Below are 6,000 nucleotides of genomic sequence, written 5' to 3' on the forward strand. Positions count from 1 at the left end.
AAGCAGCTTAGGTCATAGTAATGCCAAGGCTCAGAACAAGGCTCAAGAACATTTTAGTTCTTGGGTTGAAAGCTATATCTCACTTTATGTAACTCAGATGAAGGTGTTCTGGTGACATTCTGGTAGCCACAGGCAAATGTTTAGAGTCTTGGTCTGGCTACTACTATCCTGGTTATTGTGGCTGCAGTAAGGGCATCGATTAGCAGACATGACAAGGTACTTTCCTAAGGAGTGGGTCTGGGTGGAGAAACACGGGGATGAGGTCTTCTGGGCGTGTCTGAAAAGGCTGGATGCCCTAGTTTGGTAGAGAAGTGAGCCTTTTGGGATTGAGCTCAACCCCCATTCCTCTCTTGTGCCTTTTCTGGGCATCTGAAATTCACAGGCAGGAGAGACTTGACGGTATCAGGGAACCAATCTGTTACTTCACCTCTCCAGATTCAGATCTGTTGAACTGTGACCTCACTGGGGAGGATACCAGAGGTGAGCACTGTGGGAAAGTTTATTTTTTCTTCTGTTTCCGCTTTGCCACTTCTAGAGTGACAGCGATGAGGCAAGGATAGCAGAGGTGGTACAGCGTAGGGTTAGCAGTTTGGACTCAGGAGTTAGACTCCCTGGGGCCAAATCCTAGCTCTTCTGTGCTGGGATCTTGGCAAGTTATTTTACCTCAGTGTTCCTGTTTCTTTCTCTATAAAATGAGGATAATAATAGTTCCCACCACGTAGGATGTTGAGAGGATTCAGCGGAATGATTACGATGGCTTATAGCACAGAATGGCCCCTGGTTTGTGTCAGTCATCCTTGCCAGCTCCCACCTTGGTGAGGGCGTGGGCGAGAGCTTCCTTATCCTCACACCTACTCAGGACCACATACTCCTCTCTAGATGCAGAATATTGGGGAGTTGACCCATGCTTTTTTTGTTGGTCTTTTTTGTTTGTTTTTCTTTTGCTTTTTGGGTTTTTTGTTTTGTTTTATTTTACAGTTTTCTTCAGAAATGTGGGATAGTTACAAATCTGAAAACTGCCGACACACAAGATCCGGCAACCCCCTCCTGCTGCTGGAGGGACAGAGGGGATGTGTGCGCCCGCCTGGCCTGGTCCTCTTCAGGTTCATTGCCAGAGTCTGGAGCTCTAAGCAGAACTGTGTGGGCCTGCTGGGCCGCTCACTTTTACAAGCTGGCTCTCAGGAGGGCTCCAGGTGGAAGGACTCTCCGATCCTCAGAGAAGCCAAATTCCAGTCAACTCTGCCGGGAACAGCCAAGATGGGAAGCAGGCGCTGGTGTCCCACATCCTCTGGAACAGGGGGCTTGAGGGGGCCCAGAAGCCAGTCAGAACAAAATTGCAAGGAAGAGTTTGCCCCTTTCGCCAGATTCATAAAGGGCCCTGCGACCCTAAAAAGGGAAAGAGCTATTGTCAGAGAGGAAGATGGGGCAGCTAAGCCAGGAGGGAGAAACTGGGTGAATGTCCCAACACAGGATGGTCATCAGGGAATGAATCAGGGTCCCGCCCAGGGCTCGGTCATGGAGGATGGTCATGTGTGAGGACACGGTGGGGGCTGGTGTGCTCTCTGACCACGGGAAACAACCATGTTGTCTCCTGCTGACAGGCAGTTGGGACAGGAAAGCAAGGATGCTTCTGGTCAAAGGAGTGGTTTGGGTTGATAATATGACACTAATTAGTACACTTGCTAACGTCCATCCTCTTGTAGGACCCAAGGTAGAGATCATGATAGACGTGAGTTTCTGCGGATGCAGTGGAAACTTACTGAGAAGACAAAGGCACTGATTTCTTTCTGGGGTGGGGAGATTTCCTTCATTTGATGGTTCACTCGAGCCTCTTCGCCATGCCCTTCCTGTCCGTTCGCCTGCCCTGGTCTCAGCCACAGGAGAACACAGACAATAACAACCACACCATTTCCATCAACAGGGGATGGGCCACATGCCAGGCACCTGTGCTAAGTGTGTTCTAGTTATTATCTAGGTTAATCCCAACAACGCTCTTCTAATGTTCGCATTATGATGATTGCAGACGAGGAAAGAGAAGCTCAGAGATGAGCTCCCCTGCCAAGTTGCACACTCGTACCCAGACGAGCCCAGATTCCCACGGCCCCTCTTGCTCCAGTGTCTGCATGCTGTCCCAGCACCCTTCTTGTCTCACATTGCAGACTGCAGTTAAGACCCCTGTTAGGGCCTGTACTAGAGAAAAGGCAGAGAGGGAGGGTGTGGAGAACAGGACAGCTTTGTCAGTGTCTGTGTGTGTTGCGATGTTGTGTAGTCCTGGGGAGTTGTATGCATGTGGAGGTATTACATAGTGTTAGGGGTGCTGTGAGTGCTGGATGGCATATTTGTTGAGGGTGTTGTTCATGTTGGGGAGTAATGTGTTTGTTGACCTATTTGTAGTGCAGGGGGTGTTGTGGTGTTGTGTGTTGGGGCATTGTGTAGTGTTGGAGTGTTGTGAGGGTGTGTGCTCGGGGCTGGATGTGACCGGAGGAGAACAAGACTCTGTCTCATGGTTGGTGGGTCACTCCTTGGCTGAGTTCTTCGTTTCTTCTGTCAAAGTCCCAACTGTCACTACTCCCTGCCACCATCTCTTTCCTCTCTGACCTTGGTGTGGGGCTAGGACTGGCTGCCAGCTCAGTGGCAGGAAGCAGGAGGACATGCTCACAGTGAGGGCTGAGGGTGCAAGCATTCCAGCCTCAGCTGATGGATATGTAAAGGTTCTACACTTGGGGCTACACTCTGTGCATATAAATATCTGAAGAATGAAGGATTTGCCCAAACCTGGCTTTGTACAGCCCATCGGAGAGATAGGTGCTTTTCATCTAGTATCATATGTTATTGCAATGATAATAATGAAAAATAGCTAATGCTTATATAATGTTTACAATGCATCATGCACTGTTTTAATTGCTCTCTCTATATTATCTAATTTAATCCTTGTAACAACCCAAAGAGGTAGCTACTTTCGTTATCCCCACTTTATAAGTGAGGAGCTTGAGTCACAGAGCTAAGTCCCTTACCCAAGCTCACACAGGTAGAAAGAAGTTGAGGCAGGCTTCATAAACCAGGCACGTGCTTTAGAAACCCTGCACACCCATGCCCCGAACCGCTAGATTGTCGGGCCCTGTCACCCCAGGCATAGCGACGGGCAGCTCTGACTCTGGTCCCCAGGAATGCAGCTGCAGCTCCACTTCTTATAGGTCCTGAAATCCTTGAGGCTGATGAGGCTTCATGGCTAAGGTAATAGGGATTTCGGCTGGGTTTTATTTAGACCAGCGTTTCTGTCTCAGGGTTGAACAATCCAGTTCTTGGCCTGCTGGTCCCCAGTGTCTGCAACAAGAGCTTTTTCTATTGAAAGACTAAGGAAAGATGGTCCGGATGAGCCCGAGATAGAAGACAAAGGAGGTATGAGGCAACATCTTTCCCTGCTGGCTTGGGAACAGTCATCTTTCTTCCCAGGAATCAATTCCTTTGCATTCTGATTGTTGAAAGAAAAGACTTATGTCATTAACAATAAAGGTTTTTAAAGAAAAGAAAAAGCTATCTTTGTCTCTTTGTGCATCTCCACACCCTCTTGGAAGTGTTTTCAGAAAACCTCAGTTAAATGAGCGCATTCCTAGAGCGTTAAGGGAAAATGGAACAGTTAGTGGACTGACTACTTGGCTGTCTGACAGGACTCTGTAGGGGAGTAACTGAGGACAAAGCCCTGTGAGGACCTCAGAGACGCAAAAAAGGGAGATGTCAAAAAGGAAAGGGGTTCTTAGTTAGGCGCAGCAAGGGTGGCATGCAGGAAATGTATCTGATGACATTACAACAGCCCGTAAAGATCAGGAAAAAACAAACCAACATTTTTAACCGCTGAGGAATTCACACTGAGTCCAGACAAGACAATGGAATTATTTACAGGTGCCCCATGGTGCGTGTTGGGGCGGGTGGCAGAGCATACTTTTTGCTCCAAGAATTTTCCTTGACTAGAAAGTGGATTTCTTGGCAGAACTGGAACCTGGCTAGTTTCACATTCCTTAAGGACAGAAAAAATCCCCTGGGACACACACAAAAGAGTCTGTTTTGTTGGATAGTCAAGAGGAGCTGTCACTATATTTGTCTCAAGACCAGGTCCACAAGGGACACCTCACCTTTGTGCTGCTCCCTGATCTGGGGCCTCTGCTGCTTCCTTAGGACAACAAGGGACAGGAGGAGCCTGAGGGAGGCCACTGGAAATCCCAGCTGTCTAAGTCATACCCCAGACCCAGTTTGAGCCATTACTGATGTGTTTAAGGCCAAGGAACTAAACTCAGAAACAGATGTGGAAGAAAATAAAAACAAATGCCCCAAAGAAAAAACCCAGAAGATCTGGACACAGAGTAAACTAGATTCATTATAGAAGTGGGGGGCGAGTGTCAAGAGTGTCCTGGAGTGGTTGGGACGCTTCCCTCCTGCTGTCCTTTAATCCTCACTCCAGACCCTCCCTAACCCAGAACTGGATGGGGGAGAGGACATCCTCGGGGACTTTGTAGCGCAGCCTGAACCCTAGCCTGCCTCTAGGTATATTCTTATCATTCTAAGATTGGACTAGAGCCAGCTGAGTCTTGCAGAACATTGAGAATTTGAAAAAACCTTTGACACTTCCCTATATGATTCCCAAACCCAACATGTCCCTTATACTGTATCCCACTCTCTAAGAGCTGGGGAGCCTTCAGAGTTAGGGAGCTGTGTGTAACCTAGGCCATCTCATGCTGCAGAGAACTGTCCTATTAGTTCATACTCTCCAGTCGGGCATCTGATGGAGAGTCTCTCCCAGTGTTTTCCCAATGCCAATCTCTCTCCTACTGTCACTGCTTAGTGCAGAGGCAAGCCTGGCTGACAGTCCCCGTGGGTGGTGATGGGCACAGACGATGCACTTTGTCACAGAGCCACAGAATCGTAGAGCTCTGAGGGACCCTAGATGAAATCTAGATGCGTGAGGCTTGAGATAGCAAATTTTAAAGTAAAACCAAAGTAAGCTTTCTTGACCCCTCCCCAACATCCCCACTTTACCTCTCACATCCCGTATTCTGCTCCAGCCACACTGACCTCCTAGTTGTTCCTTGAGCACAGCAACATGCTTCCAGCCTCAGGGTCTTTGCACTGGCTGTTTCCTTTGCCTGGAATTCTTTTCCAAAATGCTCACATAGCCAACTGTCTCATCTCCTTTGAGTCTGTTCAAATGTCACTTCCTCATTGAGGTTTACCTTGACCACCCTATCTAAAAATTCTGAACTCTCCCTACCTTCTGAGGTGTAGGGATCTCTGTTTTGTTCACTGTCCAGGCATTTTTTGCTCATTGTCCCAAGCACCAAGAACAGTCCTGGCACACAGTAGGCTTGCAATACACATGTTTTGAATGCATAAGCTTTACTAGACATGCTTCTTGATGGAAGAAAGAGGGAACTCCTAATAGGTGTGTGGGGACTCTGAGATGAGGTCACTAGCCAAGGTTACGTACTTAATAAAGACCAGAGGCAGGGTGTGAATGCAGAGCAGTTGAAGTCCTGGCTCCCTGCCACCTATTAGCTCTGTGACCCTGGGCAAGTTGCTTAACCTTGCTGAGTCTCCGTTTTCTCACTTGTAAAATGAGCATCAGTTAATCCCTCCTCGCAGTTAATTGTAAGAATTAAGGGTTATAACACCTCATAAACCGGGTCTTGTCGTTCAGATCTCAGCTCAAATGCCACCTCCTCAGAAACCTTTCCTGGCTGCTCAGTCTCAAGCAGCCCCCTGGATCGTGTCTGGCATTCAGTAGGCAATAAATATTTTTTAACGAATGACTCCCCCACAAAAAACCTATCCCTGACCCACAGGCTAAACCCAAATTCCTTTTCAGAGTTACCAGGGTCCCATCTGGGCTCACCTCCTTCTCTGCCACCTCCAGGCAGCCTGGAAAACCCTGAACCCCACCTCCACCTTCACACCAACACCTTCCATCTACAACTGGGAACGGCAAACTGCTGGCTGTGGGCCAAATCC

General features: G+C 48.3%; 1 long non-coding RNA gene across 1 annotated transcript in view; it reads left to right on the forward strand.

The window, feature by feature from the left end:
* LOC135321151 (uncharacterized) overlaps positions 1-3,445 on the forward strand; it is a 133,768-nt gene extending 130,323 nt beyond the window's left edge. Inside the window, exon 5 of the long non-coding RNA XR_010380665.1 lies at positions 3,285-3,445. This is a non-coding gene — a long non-coding RNA (uncharacterized LOC135321151). The remainder of the gene's footprint in view (positions 1-3,284) is intronic.
* The last annotated feature ends 2,555 nt before the right edge of the window (positions 3,446-6,000 follow it).

This window comes from Camelus dromedarius, chromosome 4 (assembly GCF_036321535.1).
Source record: "Camelus dromedarius isolate mCamDro1 chromosome 4, mCamDro1.pat, whole genome shotgun sequence".
Lineage (NCBI taxonomy): Eukaryota > Metazoa > Chordata > Mammalia > Artiodactyla > Camelidae > Camelus > Camelus dromedarius.